The following is a 24,105-nucleotide window of genomic DNA, read 5'->3' on the forward strand; positions in this document are numbered from 1 at the left end:
GGCTAGCAGCAGCAGCAGCACCGCGTCAGACACGTTTCTGGTGTGCAAAGACACGCAGCTGCCGCGCAACTGACACGCAACAGAAACGCCACGCTCAAGCCACGCAGGCAGTGTGCAGCCGGCCTTAATCATACAGTAAGTAACCTAGCTCCATTTTAGCTAAATGTCCAAACCGGTGTCTCATGAATTAGTCTCAAGTTCCAAATCAAACACTACGTCGTGGTTATACCAGTATTAGTAGAGGACCTGACCTGCTAGTGTCAGGACAACAACCTACTCATGACTGTCAGCAAGACTAAAGAAATGACAGTGGACTTTGGGAAGAAAGCAGGGAAGGAACTAGGCCCCCCTTGATATCAACGGGTCCTTGGTGGAGAGGGTAAACAGCTTTAAGTACCTCAGCGTTCACATCACCAAGGGTCTGACCTGGATGCTGCATACTGACTCAGTGGTGAGAAAGCAACAAGTCCTCCAAAACATACGACAATATAGTAACTTTATTCCTACCTTCTATTATGACCCACAGTAGCCGACTGAGTTTCATTTCCCCTGAAACCTTTTGGTAGAATTAACAGGAGGAGACATTTGGGCTACATTTAACTCTTCTATCGATAAAGGCTGGGCCTCTGCTGCTGCACATTTGTTATTTTACAGTTCAGAAGTGAATTATTTTCTTGTATTATACCTGATTTGTATTGTGTTTTCCTTCTATAGATTTTCATATTGTAAAATGTTTGTCTCTTTGTCAACCGACTTTTGGTTGTCAGAGACTAAGGTTTTTATGTTACCTCCATTTCTTCTTCCTCTTCTCTACTTCGGGCCCTTCTGCTCAAATCTTCAAGTCATGATGAAAAGGCTAAAGGGTAAAAAATTGTTTAAACATTATGAAATCACCTAGAGTAGATTGAAATCTCTGATCTGCACATTTCTTCACAATTCTGTTGCTGAGTGGCCTGGCACTGACTTCCCTTCTCTGTTTCTGCTGAAATGAGCCAGGATGAAGAGCAGATTCTGTTTGACACTGAACCTAAAGGCTCTGACACACCAACCCGATGGCCGACAGTCGGACTGATCATTTGGCTCCCGTCGGTCCAAAAAGTGCCTCAGAACACACCGAAATGACGCCGACTTGAGCGTACGTTCTGCCCGTGTGCAAGACGTGATACGTCTCCATTACAGCAGGCGGCGCTAATCTGTATTGTCGCCCAAAAAATTAAAACCGGAACGCCTCACGACCATCGTTCAGAATACAATCTCATATTTTACAAAAACAGTTCACCAAAACATGTTTCTGAAAACATCTTAAGTGAGAAATAGGCCATACAGTTGCTGAATCTGTCTGTTTTTTTGATCAACAAAGGTCAGTTTGAAAGATTTTTGTCAGATTTTGAGAGGCGTTTGTCACGCTCATCCTGCTAGTCATTTCCGGCTAGCACTCCACCAATTAGATTGGTCATTGAGTCCGACTGCCCGCCTTCCGATTCAACAAGTCAAATTGGCCCAAATTAAAGCCGAGGGCTGCTCCGACTAACGACGGCATGGAACACACCAAACAGACTTGCCAGACTGTCCGACGGCCGATAATCGGGTTGGTGTGTCAGCTCCTTAAAACACACAACACATTTTCCTATGGATGAAACAGGAGCTGTGAAACAAAATGGCTAGACATAGTTGGGTCGGATCATGTTTTCACCACAAAGGAACAGTACTATAGAGTACCAGAGCTCATTTGTAATCGGACCGGTGGTCTCGGTCCGGTTGTTTTGGTCCGCACCAGAGTACGATGGCTGTATTCAAATCTGCACACCGAGGGTGTTAATGCTCCAGGCTTCAATTCAACCAAACCAAACAAGGCAATGATCAATGATCGATCAATCAATCAAATGTAACTAAAGTGTAAAATCACCATTAGAGATGGTCTCAGTGCACTTTACCATTAAAGTAACAGATATAACAGACAGCAACGAAACAATCAGCATTAAAGCTGATTGAAATGTCAAGGTGGTGTAACCACCATTCAAGGTGCCATTTTGCTAAAATCAGCAAGAAGACCACATGACAGGAAATTACATCAGAGAAAAGGACCCCTGATCAGTATAACTGCTGCATTCCAATGTTAGTAAATCTCTGATAAATATAAGTTAAGACATTTTTAAGGTACGTTAAGTTCTTTGGTTAACATGTCAAATGGTATGGCCCAAGTAAAACATTGAAAAACATTCTTTTCAATAAAAATTAATATTTTGTGTAAAAAATGAATGATTATTCACACCAAGGCCATATGCTGATATATGTGTCCATTAAAATGCCTGACCATGCCTGGTTCAAGAGGTTATATGAATTTAGTTACTATTTAGAACATTTGTATGTGTTTGTTTGTATTTTAAGTAAGTTAAAAGTGTAAGTGGAGGTAATTTATCCACAACTGTATTAAAATAGATTATTTAGCTAGGCTAGCCTTGGCTAAATAATTATAGTGCAAGGCCTTAGTGTTTAAAAAAGATTTAGCCTTAAATAAGAATGTGTATATCATTCCTTTGCAATGTTACAATAATTGCATAACAATTTAATAAAATAGAATGAGGCAGTTGAACTGTGACCCCTAATGTGGTACATGAACAGCAGCTTTAAAACACCTAAAACATTCAAGGATTATTTAATTTAAGTATAAAATGTTACTTAAATATTAAAAATGCTGTTTAAAGTTGATCAAATTGAATTCAGATAAATGCACCAGAATAAGTTAACTATAGCCGCTTTTCGACCAAGTAGTTACAGGAACGTAGTTATAGGAAAAGTCCACTTCTAAACAGATCTACTAACTACTCTCCCCCAAAACCGTTTTTTCCAATTGCATTCGCACTGCGAAGTGGCCATAGGGACTATAGGAGGGGTAAGGGAGTGATGCAAGCACGGCAACGGTCTTTATAGCGTTAAAATCAGAAAACAAATACACCAAAAAAAGTATGGACTAAATACTAAATCTAATGTATATAGCATATGTCATAATTTAAACAAGTTTAAAGTTTCACCTCTGCCTGCTGCATAGTGGACGTGTGTGTGTGTGTGTGTGTGTGTGTGTGTGTGTGTGTGTGTGTGTGTGTGTGTGACTGTGTGTGTGTGTGTGTGTGAGACGGCCGGAGAGTCGCAGGACACGCTTGTGGAGTTTAACTCAGGTTCCCTGTGGTTAACATGTTAACCGGACATGTGTTGTGATATTTAAACAAACGAACAGTCAACGGCGAAATAAAAGCCTCTTATTTACGAGAGCGGTCTGAGAGACCTCCAGCTTACAGCGGGGTCTCTGAGCCAGTCCTGGCCGAGCGACGAGCTAGCGGCCCGGGCAGGCGCCTGCTTGGCTGTCGCCTGCTGGCTGTCGCCTCACTTCATGGAGCTTCTCAACTCTGAAAACTTTGAAGCAAATTGTCAATTAGGCATCAATTTTCGCAAGACGATACTTAATAATAATGATAATAAGATGGCGAAAATTGTTAAAATTGTCCCGTTGTTGGTCTGTCTGTACCGGAAACCCGACCCTAGTTGACCTAGGTTCATATGCTGAAAAGGGAAAAGAGAAAAGACCGTGCCCTGAAGTAGGAGCTGAAAGAGTTACAGGAACTGCAGCCAGAGGAACTTAAAAATCCCCAAATTGGTCCAGTTGGAACACAAGAAAAAAAGGGTTCTAGGAATTTTATGTTCTACAACAAAACAAAACAAAACAACAAAATAAGTTACCATACTTATGCGGACAACACACAAATTTACATAACCTTGTCGCCAGGGGACTATAGTCCAATACAAAAACTGACTAAGTGCATAGAACAAATTAACTACTGGATGTTCCAGAACTTTCTTAAATTAAATGAAGAAAATTTGAGGTGGTTGTTTTTGGAGCAAAAGAGGAAGAATTAAAAGTCAGCACTCAGCTTCAAACGACAATGTTAAAAACAACAGACAAAGCCAGAAATCTTGGTGTAGTCATGGACTCAGATCTGAATTTTAACAGCCACATTAAGACAATTACAAAGTCAGCCTATTATCACCTTAAGAATATATCAAGGGTTAAAGGACTTATGTCTCAGCAGAATTTGGAAAAACTTGTCCATGCTTTTATCTTCAGTAGACTAGACTACTGTAATGGTGTCTTTACAGGTCTCCCTAAAAAATCAGCTGCAGCTGATTCAGAACGCTGCTGCTCGAGTCCTCACTAACACCAAGAAAGTGGATCACATCACTCAAGTTCTGAAGTCTCTACACTGGCTTCCTGTGCCTCAAAGAATTGATTTCAAAATACTTTTGCTGGTTTATAAATCACTAAATCGGTTTAGGGCCAAAATACATTTCTGATCTGCTGCTACACTATGACCCACCCAGACCTCTCAGGTGGTCTGGGACAGGTCTACTACACTATGACCCACCCAGACCTCTCAGGTGGTCTGGGACAGGTCTGCTACACTATGACCCACCCAGACCTCTCAGGTGGTCTGGGACAGGTCCACTACACTATGACCCACCCAGACCTCTCAGGTGGTCTGGGACAGGTCTACTACACTATGAACCACCCAGACCTCTCAGGTGGTCTGGGACAGGTCTGCTTGTTGTCCCCAGAGTCAGAACTAAACAGGGGGAAGCAGCGTTCAGTTTTTACACTCCACATATCTGGAACATCCTCCCAGAAAACTGCAGGTCCGCTGCAACTCTCAGTTCTTTCAAATCAAGGCTGAAGACCTTCCTTTTTGATGTTGCCTTTCTTTAAATAATTGTTAATTTATAAGTCCTCTGGGAGGCCAGGTTTGGAACCCGAGTTGCAACAGAAAAATAGTTAAAGTATAAGTCCTCTGGGAGGCCAAAGTTGGACTCGGTTAACTTGTTAAGTCCTTTGTAAGGCCCAGTTTGGAACTGGTGAAGTCCTCTGGGAGGCAATGGTTTGGAACCTGAGTTGCAACAGAAAACATAAGTCCTCTGGGACGCCAGAGTTGGACTTGGTTAACTTGTTCTTATACTGCACTGTAAATTTTTACCTTTGCCTTGCCTTTTATGCTCATCTGTGAAAGAACTGTGTTTGTGGGGAAGGAAATGATGGAGACATGATTTGGTTGTGAAATTGATAATTGGGTAATACTAAAATAAATGATTAAATTCCGAAATGTTTAAGTGATGTTTAGATTGTTGACAGATGTTGCCTTCATCAAATCTAACCTGTGACAGTTTTGGCCAACACAAACTAGATAGGTTGTGAGTGAGGTTATTTGAAGGTTTGTTCGGAAGGTTAAATGACAGCTGTGAGATCAGCGTAGAGAAAACATTGAAAGAACAGAGACGTATAGAAAGAGAACTCTGAAAGTATGCGTGTATATCAGCATAGAGAAAACGTTGAGAGACAGAGACATAGAGAAAGAGGACCCTGAGTGTAATTGTGAAGTGCAATACATGTTGTAAGTGACGGTGTTGAGTAATTGTTTAAGTTTAGTTACACAGGGAAATAGGAGTTTTTTAGGAGCTGAATTTGATGGAGGAACAGAGGGAAACATTGTATTCATCACTGACCATATAAGTGACTCGGATCTCAGTTTAAGTGCAGTTATAAGTGTTTGTGAGTTTTTGTTTTGTCTTGTTTATTTGTTTGTATGTCTGTAATTTGTCGTTTCAGGCTCTGACATTACAAAGAAAAGACCTTTAAAACAATGACGATGCAGGGCAAGATGTAACACAAGTTTTAAATTGCAAACAGAAGTCAGATGGAAGGGTATCAGCGTTTGATCTATTCTTCAGCTGTCTGTGAGCCCCTCACAGAGCAGATGTCAGGACTCCAAAAAGGGAACTGAATGAGGGGGAGGAACAGAGCAGGGAGACGGCCATATAACCCTCATAACACTTCACGTTACAGATATGGAGAGACTAATGACAGCACAGGTAATCAGACTAATGCTAATTATCGTGACATTATTTATAGGGCCAATAATTATTGTATTTATTGTATGAAGCAGGGGCACTATATTCGATCTTATCGGATAAGGAAGTGGAATGAAGATAGGGAAACAGGAAGAGAGAGAGGCAGACTGCCCCCAGGACAGATAAATGAACCAACATCACCATTTTTTGGACAAAGACGGACCGCCTACGCAGGTGCTGCTGGTAACAGGAATGGCTGTAAAGATCAAAGACCAACCGGATGGACCAATGGATCCATGCAAGCAGGGTCAGGAGGGCGCCAGAGACACCACCAGAGACACCGCCAGAGACACCGCCAGAGACACCGCCAGAGACAACGCCAGAGACAACGCTAGAGACACCGCCAGAGACACCACCAGAGACACCACCAGAGACACCGCCAGAGACACCGGCAGAGACAACGCCAGAGACAACGCTAGAGACACCGCCAGAGACACCACCAGAGACACAGCCAGAGACACCGCCAGAGACACCACCAGAGACACCGCCAGAGACACCGCCAGAGACAACGCCAGAGACACCGCCAGAGACACCGCCAGAGACAACGCCAGAGACAACGCTAGAGACAACGCTAGAGACACCACCAGAGACAACGCTAGAGACACCGCCAGAGACACCGCCAGAGACACCGCCAGAGACACCGCCAGAGACAACGCCAGAGTCAACCCCAGCAGATCCAGACCCAGTAACTATAACCTCAGAGACAGGGTCAAAGTACAGACAAGAGTGAAGAGACATCAAACTCTAATTAACTATTGCATTCTGATTTTCATGGTGATTGGAGGAGTACTGTCCTGGCTGACAATACAGACTCTGAGAAATGTCAGTCAAGGGGCAGGAACTTGAGACATTTGAGACATTTGAGATAACATCTTGGATGCCGGTGACTAAGAAGGAGTGTGAAGAACAAGAGATCCATTCACAAGCCTTGTGTTACGTTGTTGATTTGATTAACATCACTATAAGGTTTTTCATGAAGTGCAAGTCGATTAAAAGATGCACATGAGAAATTCAATGTAACAAGGTTTAAGATCATGCAAGAAATGATGAAGGATAAGTTTAGAACCATGCTGTCATGACAAAGAATAATGTGATCGCCCCAAAAATTTGGCTGGCAGCATTCTTTAATGAGGGGATGACAGAGGAATTTTGTCCTGGTAAAGAAACTTAGACTTAGACTTCTCTTTATTCATCCTTTTGGGATGACTCCCGCAAGGAAATTAGATTTCTAGCAGCAGATTTCAGCAGCTTACAAAACACTTGTATAGAAAATAAAGAGGTATACAAAATACAGTATAGGAAATACAGTATAAAAATAACAATAAACGTTTAGCTAAATATAGGAAGTAAACAAAAAGTAAACAAACAGTAAAAAAAAACAAAAAAAAAAACATTGTTAGTGTTTCATGTAATCTGTAAATGATGTATTTTGGATAATCATCATTCAAAATGTATTCCATGGGTTCATATTGTTGTATGTCACAGTGTATTGTATGTTAGACTGTACCTCAGCTATGATAAAAAAGGGAGGATTGATAGGTTGGATATTCACGTTTCAAATGTATTTCATATCTTGTATGTAGTGTACTACACAAGAAGGTTAGTCTGGGGTTCCACTGAAATAGATAGCCGGGATTGTGTGAGGACCAAAGGTATAAAGGAGGAGTTATTCTGGTAGTTCGGCAAGAAACCTTGGCATATACATTTGGTGCATGTCAACTGTTCTCCCTTTCATGAAAGTTTGTTTGTTTGTTTGTTGTGTGAATAAAGCTGCATTAGTCTGAACTCATTGGACTCAGCATTTGTTAAAGTCTTCATCTCATTTCCAGATATTGCCCCATATCACATATATGTCAGAGGTCGCACGCCTCTGGAGCAACTAGGGATTAAGTGTCTTGCTCAGGTACATATTGGTTGATGTATCGCAGTGGGAATCGAACCCAGATCTCCCACACCAAAGGTATGTGCCACATCCACTGTGCCATCACCACCACAGGCCCTGAATGCAAGGTCTGAGCTCGAAGGTGTAAAGACATGGTTTCTAAGCAGTGGGGTCAAGACGGAAGTTTTTCCTAATTTGAATCCAGATCTTGAGCGAGAGGGATACAATCGGGCATGCGCCCACAGACGTTAAAGGCAAAGGGAGCTGAGCCTTTCCCAAATGTACCCAGACGGGTGGCGAGGCACAGTCGTCGCTCATCCAGTACAGGAGCTTTTGCAAGTTAGCTGCCCAGTAGTATCGCCTGAAGTTAGGGAGCGCGAGACCCCCCTCAGCCTTCGGAAACTGTAATATCGCCTTTCGGATCCTAGCAGGTTTGCTGCCCCATAGAAATTTAGATATTGCCCTGTCCAGCTTGTGGAAAAAAGATTTAGCGATAAGTACAGGGATGTGCTGGAAAAGATAATGGAATTTGGGGAGGACAACCATCTTAATCAAATTTATCCGGCCCACGAGGGAGAGTGGTAGGACCGACCAGCTGTCCAAATCGCTTTCAGTTTTTTTGACCAGAGGTAAGAAGTTTTTGTGGAACATGTCTGACACGGCTGTTGTAATATAAACCAGAATTGTAGCCAGAATACGCACCGAACGCTTCCAGAATGTTTACAATCACAGGAAGCGAGACGGCTGGGTTAGCAATGCACAGGAGCAGGTCGTCCACATACAGTGAGACTTTATGAGTAGCGCCAGGTCGTGTGATGCCCTCGAAACCTTCCTCCGAGCGAAGCCAAACAGCCAGAGGTTCTATCGCGATGGCGAACAGGAGTGGCAACAGAGGGCAGCCCTTCCTGGTACCTCTCCAGAGTGAGAAAAGGGGTGACAACGTGTCGTTAGTTTGAACTGAGGCCAACGGGGATGAGTAGAATAATCTGACCCAGAGGATAAAATTGTTGCCCAGGCCGAACCTGTCCATTGCCTCATACAGGTACCCCCACTCTACTCTGTCGAAGGCCTTTTCGGCATCAAGGGACACCACGATTTCCGTGGTATCATTACTTGACGAGTGGATGATGTTAAGTAGGCGTCTAGTGTTGTGGGAGGACTGTCGGCCAGACATGAACCCTGTCTGATCTAGTGAGATAATGGAGGGCATCACCCGTTGAAGACGGAGTGCAAGAACCTTTGAGAGAATTTTGAGGTCCACATTGGAGTTAACCGTTTAGCTGTCAGCATTCTAACCGTGTTTAATCCAGCTGCTAGCTAACAGTAGGCTAGCGTTACCTGCTGCCAAATGTAGTGTTAACTAGCGTCACGTGCAGCGATGTTTCGGTTGCCTCTAACGTCCGTTTAGGAGCATCAGAGAGAAGCGAATGCATTTAATAAGTGGCACCGAAATCCACGTTGCTATTCGGTCTGGTAGCGGTCGACGACTGGATAACGGTCGTTAAGGCACCGGTCAGTGCCGTGTTAGCACCGGGTCTCGGTATCCAACCCTAGTAACAGCTGAATATTCTATGTCATGATGAAAAAGTAGAGACGATTGTAGACGAAAATGAAGAGAGATTTTATCTTAGTTTTTATTTTATGCAAAACATTTTAGTCTCGTCTTTTTTCGTCAACAATAATGCATGTTAATTTAGTCTTAGTCAGTGTTATTGGACATTGGCGCAGTCTTGTCATCGTATTGTCTTAGTTATGGAAAAAAAGGTTGTTGACAAACATATTTACTCTTGTCTCGTATGACGAAATTAACACTACCCCTGACTCAAAAAAACGTTGTCTAGATTTGAACAGACAAAGCTTGGATTTATTCATAGATAAGCGGTCAAAGTCTGCTTGCAGCCTAGTTCATTCTCTGTAAAGGGTAGGGTCCGGGCCGGCCGCGTGTTTGTCATCGATGTCCTTCATTTTCCATAGCAAATCCGCCGTTTGGGACATTTTGACTTAAATTAGAGACAAACGAGATGAGCTGTCCTCTGATATAGGCTTTCGAAGCCTCCCATAGTACGCCTCTGTTTGTGTCCAGCAAATCATTCAACTCAAAGAATAGAGTGATTTGGGAGTGTAGGAATTGTTGGTGATCCTCCGCTAGTAGAGAGGAATTAAACCTCCACTGCTTTCTTTGGGAAGAAAGAGGAGGGAGGAGAGAAAGAAAAAATATATATATATGAACGACAGACAATAGACACAACCACATATACACACACATAGGACAGGCAGGATAAGGCATCACGTAACCACTGAGCAAGCCTGAGTCCCCTGACCTGAGATCCCCAGTAACTAACTGAACCTTGAGTGTCCATTGACCAGCAGTGTGCCATCTACACATCCGCATGGGTTCCAAGTGTCCCCAAACTCCCAAAACAACAGATCAGTCCAATAACAGAACAATATCAGTACAAACAAGCCATCAGATTGGCAGCATTATGTGTGTAAGGTACAGCACTCGGGGTCTCTACCTCGTCAAAGAAAGGAGAAAAAATAAAATAAACAGAGGTACTATTATATGGGCAGTTATAACAATAAAAGTAAAGACATTGTGGAAAAGCAGAAGGAGAAGATCGCAGTACTGACAAGGCGTAACATGAGTAATATTTGTGTTTTTGTAATATAAAAACAAACAAAACTTACAAAACTGGAAAATCTTATTTCAAAAGAAATCAATATTTTATTTGGTTTTCTCCGTAAAGTTTAAACACTACGTTTGTGGTTGTGCAACTGCTTTCCACACACGCGAGTTTGCCGTGAAAACATACAGGCAATGCAATTTTCTGTTCACATTAACGGCGCATGTTAAAATCCGGTGCTAATATGGCACCGGTGGTATATGGTATATGGTATCTAGCTACTGGACAGAATAGCCTCATTACGGTGCCACTTAAATGTCTGCGCTGCTCTCTGATGCTCCGAAACCTATGTTAGAGGCAACAGAAACATCGCTGCATGTCACACTAGTAAACACAAATAACAGCAGGTAATGTTAGCCTAACATTAGCTACAGTAGTAACTGGATTAAACACGGTTAAAATGCTGACAGTTAAACGGTGTAAAAGTGTGACTGTATTTTACTGTACAGGATTCCAACACCGGGGACGTACAACAGTCTGCCGCTAAAGCTATGAGCTAAAAAGACACAAACTAGCACTGGTCACTGCTGTTGTCGGAAAAAAAACGTGACAAAATGTTGCTTTTACTGGTAAACTGGTAAACCTCGTGGTGCGTTCAAAGTTGTTGTAAAATACCCTTGTCTTTTAACAGCAATTTACTGGTGAAAGAAGTCCATCCATCCATCCATCTTCTTCCGCTTATCCGGTAACGGGTCGCGGGGGTAGCAGCTCCAGCAGGGGACCCCAAACTTCCCTTTCCCGAGCCACATTAACCAGCTCCGACTGGGGGATCCCGAGGCGTTCCCAGGCCAGGTTGGAGATACATACGGCCTCAGATCAGATGAAACGATTATAAAATCGATCATTGACCTTTGGCCTAGGGTGCTCTGGTACCAAGTACACTTATGAGCATCCCTATGTTCGAACATGGTGTTCGTTATAGACAATCCATGACTAGCACAGAAGTCCAACAACAAACAACCACTCTGGTTTAGATCAGGGAGGCCGTTCCTCCCAATCACGCCTCTCCATGTGTCTCCATCATTGCCCACGTGCGCGTTGAAGTCCCCCAGCAGAACTATGGAGTCCCCTACTGGAGCCCCATACAGGACTCCATTCAAGGTCTCCAAGAAGGCCGAATACTCCGAGCTCTTGTTTGGTGCATACGCACAAACAACAGTCAGAGTTTTCCCCCCCACAACCCGCAGGCGTAGGGAGGCGACCCTCTCGTCCACCGGGGTAAACTCCAACGTAGTGGCGCTCAGCCGGGGGCTTGTGAGTATCCCCACACCCGCCCGGCGCCTCACACCCTGGGCAACTCCGGAGAAGAAAAGAGTCCAACCCCTATCCAGGAGTATGGTTCCAGAACCGAGACTGTGCGTAGAGGTAAGCCCCACCAGATCCAACTGGTAGCGCTCCACCTCCCGCACAAGTTCCGGTTCCTTCCCCCACAGAGAGGTGACGTTCCACGTCCCCAGAGCCAGCGTCTGCTGCCCGGGTCTGGTCCGTCGAGGCCCCTGACCTTCACTGCCACCCATGTGGCAGCGCACCCGACCCCAGCGGTTCCTCCCACAGGTGGTGGGCCCATGGGTTGGAGAGAGAGGTGCCACGTAGCTTTTTCGGGCTGTGCCCGGCCGGGCTCCGTGGCAAACCCGGCCACCAGGCGCTCGCTGACGGGCCCTCCATCTGGGCCTGGCTCCAGACGGGGGCCCCGGGCTTCCTCCGGGCAGGGTCACATCATCTCTACCTCGTTTTTTCATAGGGTTTTTGAACCATTCTTTGTCTGGCCCCTCCCCTGAGACCACTTTGCCTTGGGAGACCCTACCAGGAGCACAAAGCTCCAGACAACACAGCCCTCAGGTTCATAGGGACACACAAACCTCTCCACCACGATAAGGTGATGGTTCCCGGAGAAGTGAAAGAAGTCATTATTGTTAAAAGTTATTGTTATGAAATTTTTAATAATCATTTAAATCCCCCCCTTTTTTGTGCTGATCAGAAAATTGATCCGATCCATGACTCAAAACAGTGATCCAATCCGTGATTTTTGTGATCTGTTGCACCCCTATTTCAGAGGGATGGGAAATTATATTGCAAGCAGTTATCTAATTGTATCATTATTAAAATGTGTGGTATAATTACATAAGAAATGAATGGCTACAAATATAGGCAGTTTAAAACATGGCAATATTGTAAATTTTGGCAACCAAAAGCTGATTAGCATTAAAACTTAGCATTGAGCCCTGAAATACATAAACAAAAATGTGAAATATTCTTTCAAATGACTTAATATTTTAGAAAAATAAATAACAAAATTACAAATTCTTATTAAATTATTATATTTTGTAAGCCTTATAAACGATGACATTCAAGATGGGTGTAATATAATAGCTAGTGATTAAGTTACAAAATATATTACTGTAATTAAGATCTGCATGCTCTAAACCCCTCTACACCATACGCAACACACACGCTACTGCCTAAACACACTGACTGGTCACTGGTCATCTTTTTTGGAAAAGGTGGAAAAGGTGGCAAGGTTGGGGGTAGGTGAGGGGGAAAACGTGGAAAATGTGACATGGTTAAGCCTAGAGGAGGCGGCAAACGTGGAAAAGGTGGCAAGGTTGCCCGTAGGGGAGGGTGAAAACGTGGAAAAGGTGGCCAGGTAAGAAAAGAGTCAAGGAAAAGATTGCGCACTTAAAATCCTGGCGGATCTACGTCATTTTGATGTAACATTGACGTCAAATAGATCCTTAGTCTCACATTGCCAGACCTACCTCCCCAGCACTGTGGAGAAGCTTTCCTGGAAAGGTGTTATTTGCTGCATTTTGTTTTTGTGTGTGTATTTCAGGTCTATGTGTGTGTAATGATTGAATAATAACATCATAGTGTAACATTAAATTTCCCCAATGAGGGATTCATAAAGTAAACTTTTTTTTCATGCATTCTACTTTAACTTTAATTTTTAAGCTGGTTCTCATTTAGGGTATGATGCATTACTTTATCCTCTTTATAATTTGTCAAATCATGCTGAGACAACACTGTTGCACTTTTTTATTCTTCCTCTTTTTACCTTTTGAAAGACATGTTCAAATAAGGGTATGAAGAGGGATAAGGGGTTTGGCCATTTCCCCTATAAATACAATGTGCCTTTCCTCTGACCGATCACTGCAGCAGCACCTTCCCTTCAAACACTGAGAAGAAAACCGTCTTCAGAGCATCTGTCAGACATCTTTCTCAACCAAAGCAGGTACATGAAATAAGATAAACTGCAACCAATTAGTTCATTAATGATTAATGTGCTGATGATTTTTATGATTAATAATTTAGTCTGTATAAAATCACCATTTTCCTAAAGCAAAGGTTACATCTTTAAAATATTTTTAGCTGATAGTCATACACCTAAAGTTACTCTAAAATGGACATGAGTACATGTGATTTTGTTTTGTCTAACTACTGTGGAGAGGTTCTGTTTGTTAGTTATTTAGCAGGATTTCTAAAAAGCCTGTTAACGGATTTGCAAACATTTCTAGAAATACAAATATTAATGCATATTTGTGTCCCTTTCTGTAGGGGCCAGAAGATCCTGCTGGCAACAGACGCCAAGGTGAGTTATTTAATGATCATCTCAGGAGACTCTGCCTTGTGAAAAATATTTGAAATGTTATCCAACATTGCGTTAACTAGGCTACGAACAGTCAACAGCTGCAGCTGACTCATCTGCCAGAGTAAAGCTATTTCTTTAGAATCTACATTTTAAGTTTGTTGGTTTAGTAACTAAAAAAAAAAAAATAAATCTACTAGGGATGAGCGAGTACAGCATTATCTGTATCTGTTAACCATATGAATTATCTGTATCTGTATATGTACTCGGACTGGGCGGGGCCTAAGCCGGAAATGGGCGGGATTTAACCCGGAAGTGGGTCGGGTTGTCTTGAAATGGGCGGGGCTTCAACCTGTATGCTATTTTAAGCATGCAATTGATATGGGTTGATCAGAAATTGTTATATTTATTGCTGATTAGAAAACTATTTACATGACAGCATCAGCATTGAGCTTCAGATCACGATAACAAACAAACTATATACAGAACAAGAACAATGAATACAACAATGAATACAACACATGCAGTTGCAATTATGAAGTAAAATGTAATGCACAAGAGTTTTCATACTCAACATAACTTTCTTTTTTTAACTTTTAATTTCTTTATGATCAGTGTGATTTTTTTTTTTTTTTTTTTTATTTCCACACCAGGTATGTGTGTGTGTGTGTGTGTGTGTGTGTGTGTGTGTGTGAGTGAGTGAGTAAGAGAGAGAGAGAGAGAGAGAGAAAGAGAGAGAGGGGGGCGGGGGGGACTGTGTTCTACGGATCAAATAGTCCGACGCTGTTTTTCAGATCTGTTTAGAGCCAGCTGACGGTTTAATAAAGAAAAAAAATCTCTGACAGGCAGAGACGCAACGCGAGTCGCATTCTACCAAGCACCACGTCTGAACAAACCCCACGTTTACCAGAACTCTACTGGTTAATAAGGAAGTACTACAAACCGAAGTAAAAAACAAACCTGAAGCTGAAGAAACCCTAAACGTTAACGGAAAAGACCCGTGAACCTGAGTGACTGAGGGAGAGACAGAGAGAGAGAGAGAGAGAGAGAGAGAGAGAGAGAGAGAGAGAGTTGTTCTGTGTGAGTGAGCAGAGCGGGACACAGCAACACAATAAATCTGTATGTGTGTAGGGGAGGGGCGCTGTGACGATTAGCCTATCACAGAACACAGACACAGTCAGCTACCCAATGAGGATTTTTATTCAATCCGAGCACAGATATTGACTCGTATTACTCGTATAATACTCGTACTCGGCAAAAGTGCTTTATCCGTACCGGATACTCTAAAATCTACCATGTGGACTGATAAAGTCCTGTATTTGAAGAATCTCACATCTACATTTGTCTTTCACTTTTTTACCATTTGGCTAGGGTGTGTTTTTTAGATGATTTTCTATATATTTCAATCTCCCTCTCCTTGAAGTTCTGAAAAAAATGTTGTCGTTAATGATCAGGACTGTTGACTTCCCTGCTCTGTATTTGAGGATTATGACTGAGTTTTGAAATGGCCATTTAAAGAGTAGCATCCTGCAGTACTGGAGCCTGCATTTACACGACCGCATTTGTAGGACCCTCGTTTTAGCTTGCCAAAGTGTCAGTTGCTAGCTAACTATGTTACATGAATGCGTTGACAGCCCCCCACCAAAGCCCCTTACCCTAACCATCACAGAGTATGTGCTTAAATCTAAGTCAGAGATTGTACGCATGTCAACCGGTTACAGCTGCGCACATTGGCTGTGCCTGTTAACCTCCTTGTGTTTCTTTGCAAGACCCCCTCCAATTCACTAGGTAGCACTGAGCTATGCCATGCTTATGGGTGTCACCTACTGTGTCAATCTCGAGGACCTAGAAGCCATGAAGTATTCAGAATCCTGAGGTACAGATTGTAACTCCTGTCTTTGTTTTCTCAAGTTTCTCATATAGAAAGGGTTTTTGTCAAAGTTTTTTTTTTCATACACGTAAACATTTAGCACTGTTCTGTACTGTAAAAAACCCAGGATTTGGGGCAGCCTCTAGCTCAGGATTTTCTATATTTTCAATGGAATAGGACTTTAGGAGGAGTTTTGTGTTGTTGTATTCTCATTATTACTACTCAATGTTGCAGTCTTTTTTATTTTTGTACACTAAGACTAAAACTTTAAGCATGGACTCCCAGCATTTAAGGGACTGATATTGGCCCAGTTCATTTTGTTGGACTGATGAGGTGATTGTTTCTGCTCAGGCAGACAAATTTTATTCAACATATACTGCATGTTTAAAAGTGCTCTAAGCGATGTCACACGTTCTTTAGGCTACAACATTTTTTGTCACATACAGCAAACATCTCCTCACTATCCCTAGCTAGGGATAGAGCTAGCCTCCGTTTTGTTGGACAATACTTTGAACGTCAACAAGAAGTGACGTCACCCAACATCGCTTAGAGCACCTTTAATGAATGTTAAATGCCTTATTTTATGCAAACAGCAGTCTCAGGATTTAAAGCACTGTTATAGACCAACTTAATTTTGGACTGATTAGAGCTGATGGTCTCAACTGTTTTGTTCCCAGGCAGATTTTATTTCTTTATTACGTGCTTTTGAATGTTAAATGCAAACAATCCGAGGATTTATAGCATCTAATTTTGATTGAATGATTGTGGTAAAAGTTTGTTGGGTCGACTTCTCTCTGCTTAGGCGACTGTGTGATGTTAACTTGTTTAATGAGCTTCGATGCACACAGGTCTTTAAAAGGGATACGAAAAAACCACAACAATCCCTGAAATAACTTGAAACTGACAAAAGTAATAATAAATAAAAATGTACTGAAAATTAACTGATAAAAATCAGACATTGCTTTGTAATTTAGTTTTGGAAATAATTTGACCATAAGGACATGTTAAACTAAGGTGTTCCTGCAATTAGCATCACAGGTGTCTTCAAACTTCAGTCAGCCTGCCTATTTAAAGGGTGAAAAGTAGTCACTGTGCTGTTTGGTATCATGGTGTGTACCACACTGAACATGGACCACAGAAAGCTAAGGATAGAGTTGTCTCAGGAGATTAGAAAGAAAATTCTAGACAAGCATGTTAACCCTTGTGTTGTCTTCCCGTCGACCGTGCACTTGTCAATCAATCAACACCGACATTTATATCCCTTTCTTCGACACTTTTGATGCTTTCTTTCTATGTTTTTGTTGCTTTTTTAAACGTTTTTGATGCTTTTGTTACCCAACCATGTTAACCATGGTAAAGGCTATAAGAGGGTGCGAACTACGGGGGAGCTAAGGGGAACTCGGCTCCCCTTAATAAGACATGGGCTCCCCTGAAATTTTGGGGGGTCTCTAAAAATAGTAACAGTGTGTCATTTTGACGTGCAATTTCAGTTTTGTGTAATGGGATCATCGTGGATTATTATGTGTAAAATTGCAAAAATATTGCATTCATGCATGTTGGAGATTTAAACCTAATTCCCTTCAAAAAAGATAACTATACCTGCTATTCTTGTCATGAGCATCAAGGCGTGGCTGCGCTGCGGTGCAAATTCAACTCATGTTTAGTACATATTAACTCAAAGATTTGTAGAAAAAATATAAACGTTGGAGGCCATTAATCGGCACGCAAAGTCCTTGAAATCCATTCTGCTGTTTGCATCATATAGCCATGGCAAAAAGAAAACAAGGCAGTTAAATTGATTTTGGTTTTACTAAGAAATTGTGTAGTGATGACGTTAGTAGCACGACGGATTCACCTGCTGCAAGCCCTGTTGGCACACCTCCCGCCAGGGTGACAACGCAAGAAGAAACTGAAGAAATAATGTCCTTTCTGGCTGAAGATGGTGGCGGTAACAGCTCGTCAGAGGCAGGTCACGATCCTAACCCCTCTTGCTCCTCTCTCCCGTTAAATTGGAACAGCCAGCAGTGGAGAGACTGGAAGAGCCGATATACATGGCTGTTTGTTAACCCTTGTGTCGTCTTTAACCCTTGAGCGAGATTATCTATTGATTGATGGAATAGCTTAAAGTATAACGCCTTTGCATTTTGAGCAAAGTCACACTTGGCCATTGGCCACATCCTTTGGTTTTATTCAGAATACGTGCAAGTAACAGCTGCATGTTTTTCACTTCACCTTTTCACATATTAATAGCAAAGTTCTTGTTCTTTCTTTTCAGGCTGGAGGCAATTCCAGGTTCAACTCCCAATACACTTCTTTGCAGAGTAAAGTTGAAGTTCAAACGGAACATGTTAGAGACCGTTTCCGCTGCAGGGAGATCACGAACTAAAACCAAAGTGTTGCTCCTCCAAAAGGCCTCAGGCAATACTGTAACTACAGTCTGCACACACTGTGGTCACACAGCACTTTGTTCAAATGCCAACACGCTGCTGGCAAAACGGTTAAGGGTGGAAGCTTGGGGTGCGTCGCTTAGGCCTAATTGAACGGAGGAATTATGGTATTCTTCGGTAGCCTGAGTAACTTTAACCGTTGTTCATGTGAAATCTCAAAGACAGCCTGATGCTTTGTTTATAGACTATTTGTGGGTTACTGTTTGCTGTTTGACCTATCAATTCCTGTCGATAAAGTATAATAGGGTAAATCCTGTATAGTGCATACACTTGTAGCTGTTATGTATCTTTGTAAGTCATTGTTACCCCTCAGTCACATTAGCTACAAGAGACAGAGACAAAGCGACAGGCTGTCATTCATTTTCAATGGGTGTGGCCGTTTGCCACAAGAGAAAGGCGGGGCCAAAATTGACAAGAAGTCTATTTTATGCAAAAGCTGAGCGATGAGAAGATCATTCAAGATTGCGGAAACGCTTAAGGACATCGTATTTCTGTATATATCTGATATATTTGTCATTTTATCTCATATATTTTGTTACCCCTATCGAGAAATAAATACTTTGAAAGCCAAAAACATCGTTTTGTGACTTAACAATACCTCTTGTAAGACGTGCTTGAAGGTAGCATCAGAGAATTTCTGTTTACTGTTGCCAAACAACCAGGAGTAGGCTAGGCACACCCATCAAGCGAGTGCATATCACTCTTTTTTGTAGCTAATGTGACTGTAGGGTAAGTCGCAAGCGCACGCTTGAAAAAAAGAAAAAATGGCTCCCCTAAAGGCCACGGTATAGTTAGAACACTGTTTAAGACCAACTCCAAACAGCTTGATGTTTCTGTGACTGCAGTTGCACATATTCAGAAGTTTAAGGTCCACGAGACTTTAGGCGACCTCCCTGGAGGTGGCTGCAAGAGGAACATTGATGACAAATCGCAGAGACGGATGACCTGGGCTCTTTGGTTACCATTCGTATTATCAGTCTCTTTGATTTGTCATCAATTTTCCTCTTTTCCCCCTATGGTCAAATTATTTCCAAAGCCAAAATTCAAAAGCAATGTCTGATTTTCATAAGTTAATTAATTAATTAAGTTAGTTAATTTTTCTTTATTATGAATTTGTCAGTTTCAAATTATTTCAGAGATTGTTGTGGGTTTTTCTCTAATGGAAGGGGTACCAGCAATTTCGTCCACGTCTGTATGTAATTTAGAATCAGCGCCCTATTTATTTTGTCACATTTGACAACTACAGATAATAATTTTGCCAAATATCCCTTTTAAGATAAATACTTTATTTACATTGACTTTCAGGCTTTTCTCATCATTCATGTACAAGTGTATTTGAAGAAGGCTTTAATGGAGTTAAATGTTTAAATACATGGTTTAGAACAGCTTAAGTTTATTCAGTGTGATCTTTTAGGAAACTGGTGAATTTGCTATTAGTTGAGATACGGAATGAAAATGAAAAACATTAGTCTGCTTAATTTGAAAGTATAAGTTTAATTGCTGCCTTAAAAAAATTAGTACGCCTAACTTGAGTTGAAGGGGTGTAGAATGGTATGTTTGTTTAACAAGAGGAAGCAAGTTTCCTTGAATATACAATGTAAAACAGATGGTTGTTTTAACTCACAGTATCAAGTTCAAACAATAAATGATCATTATTTAAAGATCTTCTCTATCTTAACTTCGTGAGTTGAAATAGCAAAGAATTGTATTTTCGCTTGACAAGAGGAAGCACGTTTCCTCAAGTGGACAATGTAATATTGATAGTTGTTTTAACTCACAGTATCAAGTTCAAACAATAAATAAGCATTCATTAAAAATATTCTATAACTTAACTTTGTGAGTTGAAACAACACTATTATTAACGTTGGGTTTACTCACATTTTTAAAGGCAGCAATTGAACTTACATTTTTAAGTAGAACCACTTTGATAATTTTTACAGTGAGGGCAACAGCTCCGCAGCCCCTGTGTATTCTGGGTAGTGATGTGTAAATGGTTGAGGACTACAGATACCTGGGTGTTAAGTCTGTTAGTAATGATTGAATAATAACAACATAGTGTAAAATTAAATTTCCCCAATGAGGGATTAATAAAGTACTTTTTTTCATGCATTCTACTTTAACTTTAAATGTTAAGCTCTACTCACTCTAGTCACTCTGTTTCTCATTTCAGGGATGATGCAATCCTCTTTATAATTTCTCAAATTATACTAAGACAACACCTTTGCACTTTTTTATTCTTCCTCTCTACCTTTTGAAAGACATGTTCAAATAAAGGTATGAAGGGGGAGGGATAAATGGTTTGGCCATTTTCCCTATAAAAGTTCCTCTGTTCACTGCAGCAGCAACTTCCCTTCAAGAAAGAAGAAAACTTCACAGTCTTCAGAGCATCTGTCAGACATCTTTCTTCACCAAAGCAGGTACATGAAATAAGAAGGTGTACATTTTTTAGCTGACAGTCATACACCTGAAGATACTCTAAAATGTGATGTGTGTCATGTGATTTTGTTTTGTCTAACTACTGTGGAAATTACCTGTTTAGTTATTTAGCAGGATTTCTAAAAAGTCTTTTAACAGATTTGCAAACATTTCTAGAAATACAAATATTAATGCATATTTGTGTATTTCTGTCCCCTCCAGCAGAAGATCCTACTGACAACAGACGCAAAAGGTGAGTTATTTAATGATCATCTCAGGAGACTCTGCCTTGTAAAAAATATTTGAAATGTTATCCAACATTGAGTTAAATAGGCTACACACGGTCAACAGCTGCAGCCGACTCATCTGCCAGAGTAAAGCTATTTCTTTAGAATCTACATTTTAAGTTTGTGGGTTTAGTTCTTCATATTGTTTATTATCTGTTTTTGTGAGAATTATGTGTGTTAAATGCACTCTGTTATTAAACCTGATATGTGTGCAGATGGCTCGCCTGTGCTGGATGGTTGTGGTTCTGGCCTTCTTCCTGTATGACAGTGTGGCTGCTAAGGAACATAAGCTGCTTGGAAGTATCACAAAAGGCATCAAGAATGAGTAAGTCCACAAAACCTGTTGCCTAAGTAAAACTTCTCTGATTCCAGCTTGTTAAATGTGAATATTGTTCTAGTTTCTTCTCTCCTCTGTGACAGTAAACTGAATATCTTTGAGTTTTGGACAAAACAAGACATTTGAGGACGTGGTCTTGGGGCTTTTGGAAAAACACTGATCCACATTTTTTACCATTTTCTGACATTTTATAAACCAAACAAGTAATCCATTCACACAGAAAATAATCCACAGATTAATCAACGATGAAAATAGTTGTTAGTTGCAGCCCTAGTTATCTGTGACTCTTTGGGTATGATATGCATACAGGTGTTTACTCAAAAAAAACACTAACATTAATCATCTTAATCATCATTTATGACCGAGCAGAAGTGTGTGGTGGTGTCTGTATCTGCAGAGACCCTGCCCTCTGACTTAGGGTTATGTTGTAGCGCTTGTTTTTAATGTTTTTATGAAATATCTGTATTGACTGCATGATCATATCACTGTATTATTTACTGCCATGCCATGTGAGTAACACTGTTTTAGACTGTTTTTTATTATCTGCTCTAGCTTTTCCAACGTTTTAGACACAGATATTGTAATAATAATCAATAATGTGAAATTGCATGTTTTTTTTTTTATTGAAAAACGTAACATTTTCATGAGGAAGGACCCCTAAAGCCCCCGCCAAATACGTGAACCTAAAGCCCAGTTCAGACTAGAGATGCTGCCTAAAACGCTGGTATCAGTATCGGGAAGTACTGGAGTTTATGCACCGATCCGATACCACTTAATAAAGCCCTAAAGAAAATCGACGTTAAAGTAGTTTATTTATGTTCTTTTTCCATTATAACTGACTGTCAAACTGCATAATAAAAGAAAGTTCTGGGTCGTTCATTGTTAGTGTTTGTTCATGTTTCACAAAGAGTTTAACCTGAGCCAGACTGACAACAAAGATATAGAAATCATATCACATCCATACAGGGATAGTAGTATACAGTTGTTAAAACATAATAAAATATATGACACACTGGTATCGGATCGGTACTCGGTATCGGCCGATACGCAAGTTCAGGGTATCAGAATCTGTATCGGGAAGCAAAAAATGTTATCGGGCCATCTTTAGTTCAGACCAAAGATTTGCGACGAGAAGAGTAGAAACTTGCAACTTCTTGCAACGCGCCGGTCTGCAGCGTTCTGAAAGCTGCCAGTTCACACCAATGAGATGAGAAGGTGTAACATCTCCATTGCAACGACTCTTTGTACTTCCATTAAACTAACGTTAATTTCATTATTTGTTTTTTTGGAGGGAGCCTGAGATCTAAGCTTTTCATGCTAATGAATACTTCTCTGTAATTGTTGTGCATATGACAATGAACTTGAAACCATGATACTCATTAAATGTTTCCCTTTGGCAGGTTAGGTGACACCTTCAGTCGGGCTGTGAACACCCCACAGGACCAAGACATACATTATGTCCAGCATGAGGACCCAGCAGACAAAGTGAAACAAACTGTTTCAGAGGGTCATGTGCACCAGGGGCAGGGGGTAGGCAAAGGCAGTGGACAGGGTAAACCTCAAGGAGGGGCCAAAGGTAAAATAGCAGGTAAAATACTAGTAGACGTAGGTAAAACAGTAGCCAAGGGTATGTTGGAGGAGTGAATTATAGATCCGACGCCAAGGCCAGATTGAAATGGCTCGGACCTGAACGCCAGCTGCCCTTTTTCAAATGCTTTTCTGTTTCTCTTCAAAGTAATCCACGTGAGTCAGAATCAGCTGACTAAAGCTAACCTTTAGTAATTGTACTCTGTACTTCTGTAAAAGGGCATTTTATAATGTTCTGTTCTTTCTGATTAAAGCTTCGCTCAGCATCTATTCTGATCTCTCTGTGTGTCAATCATTTGGGACGTCCTGCATTACAGTACCATGCAGCGCCTTTAAAAATAAATGTGAGCGTAGAGCCGTGTAGTTAGTTAACTGGTAATGTAGAAAACAACACACAGCTAACTGACTTTCTGACACATTTAATATACTGAGTAATTCTCTGATGTTGCTATACATCTATGGAACTGCAAGTCTTGTTTTGACTACAAGGCTTTTGACAAGTGATTGACCTGTAACTGCAGTCTCATATCACTAGGGCCAAACGTTCCTTCTAGACGTGCATCTTTAGGTTCATGAGAATGTATGAGAGGGGTATCGGTGTTTTTGGACTGACAGTGAGTGTCAACAGAGCATACAAAGAGAGTGGATACAAAGTAAAGTATATTAATTTGCAATTAATTATATTAATACCAGACACTCACAGTTTGGCTGATCAGTCACTGCTTCAAGTAAGGTGGAGACCATTCAGTTGAACCCCATGACTCTCAGCAAACACCAATGTCTCCCATCAAAAGGCTGAAAACAAGGCCAACTGTCCAGTGGAAGATCTTCATCTACATTAAAGACAAATAACAATTAGTGAAATCATTTTCTTCTTGCAAATACAGGAACACAGTGGCATTTAACAGTTATTTCAGCTTTTCACGCAACAAAAAAATACCTTATTCTTAGGTAGAGTAGTAGTAATGGGGACAACAATAACCAAGTTTTCCTGCTGCAAAAGCTGAAATATACCTTCACACTAAAACAAACACCAACGCTGCACAGCTGTAGCACATAAT

At 41.2% G+C, this 24,105-nt stretch overlaps 1 long non-coding RNA gene across 1 annotated transcript; it reads left to right on the forward strand.

Annotated features, from left to right (window-relative positions):
• Positions 1–13,637: 13,637 nt before the first annotated feature.
• Positions 13,638–21,421, forward strand: LOC116052172. Its single transcript, XR_004105511.1, has 3 exons — positions 13,638–13,747; positions 14,071–14,104; positions 21,336–21,421. It is a non-coding gene; the product is annotated as an uncharacterized LOC116052172 (long non-coding RNA).
• Positions 21,422–24,105: the final 2,684 nt, after the last annotated feature.

Source organism: Sander lucioperca, chromosome 4 (assembly GCF_008315115.2).
Source record: "Sander lucioperca isolate FBNREF2018 chromosome 4, SLUC_FBN_1.2, whole genome shotgun sequence".
Taxonomy (NCBI): domain Eukaryota; kingdom Metazoa; phylum Chordata; class Actinopteri; order Perciformes; family Percidae; genus Sander; species Sander lucioperca.